Genomic DNA, 1,238 nt, shown 5'->3' with positions numbered 1-1,238 from the left:
CGTTGTCACGACCTGCCCAACAAAGGCCTATGGACTTAGGCCATTGGGCTAAGTAAGGTCCAAGTTCTAGAGTTTTCTACAAAGGTGTAGCAACTCTAGATAATTTTATTGTAGATATTTCTAGAAGATATTTATAGGAGGTATTTTGGGAGAGATTTCTAGAGTTCTCCACTAAGGAGGTGGGAGGCTTCTAGTTTCCTCCCCGACCATTGGATGGAGGACGTTTGTAAATATCTTAGCCATCCATTATAACTTGGGGTGCTTACAAATAGGTGTTGCCTAATTTGGCAAAGACACTCACTAAGGACCAACCAAGAGTGTTCAACCGATCAAATGAGTTCTCAAGCCTTGTACTCAAGAGCTCTCTAGTGCAATACAAGTTCATTCTTCTCGAACTCACTCTTGTGTTCACTTCTTCTCTTCCCAAGTCCCTTAAGAAGCGTGGTTAGGCTAACTTAGTGCTAGTGGGAGTGCTAACAGCCGGCGCGGTCTCTTAGAAAGGTCTTAGGCGGTGACAGTTGTGGGGTCAGAGCTTCGGTTACGATGGAGCCAAGCTTGTGGGATATGAGACAAGTGAGCTAAAATTGTGGAATAGAGACCAACACCTACACAAGTAATCAACAAAGGAGCAAAGGCAAGTCCGTCAACTTTCGCTTTGCTATGGGGCCTCGCTTAGCTCGAGGGGAGAAAATATTGGCCGAGGCAAAGTGGTGCCTGAATGTCGTGGAGCAAAGTGGGGAGGAGCTCAAAGGCAATGTGGAAAAGTCGGGAGGAGCTCGATGGCCAGATGGGGGAGCTCAAGGGGTCCTTACAAGGTGCTCTCAACACCATAGTAAGTAACCAAGAGGAGATGGTTGCCACCCACAACTCAAGTATGCAAAGGAGTTGGATAAGGTGGAAGCTCGTATTGGAGAAGAAGTATGGAAAGAGTAGGAGCACTGCGGCGAGGGAAGCCACTACCTCTCATGACATGTCTAAAGGAGAGGCACTAAGGCACAAGTGTGATAAGGTGAATCGGCTCAAGACTAGAGACAAGTGATTCCTATGTGATGAACTACATTGGTTTAGGGATTACCCCCGGAGGAAAGCTCTTAGTGCCCTATTGGAGGAAGAGGGCCAAGAGGAAGAGCCACCTTGCATGGGGTCCCCAATGCAGCGTGGTGCCACCAGGGCCGAGATAGGGGTCAAGGCCCTTAACTCTCAAAAGGGGTTGATGTGTGCAAAAGTATGCATCAATG

Source organism: Macadamia integrifolia, unplaced genomic scaffold, assembly GCF_013358625.1.
Source record: "Macadamia integrifolia cultivar HAES 741 unplaced genomic scaffold, SCU_Mint_v3 scaffold1071, whole genome shotgun sequence".
Lineage (NCBI taxonomy): Eukaryota > Viridiplantae > Streptophyta > Magnoliopsida > Proteales > Proteaceae > Macadamia > Macadamia integrifolia.
The sequence above is the reverse complement of the archived record's forward strand: the minus strand, read 5'-3'. Positions refer to the sequence as shown.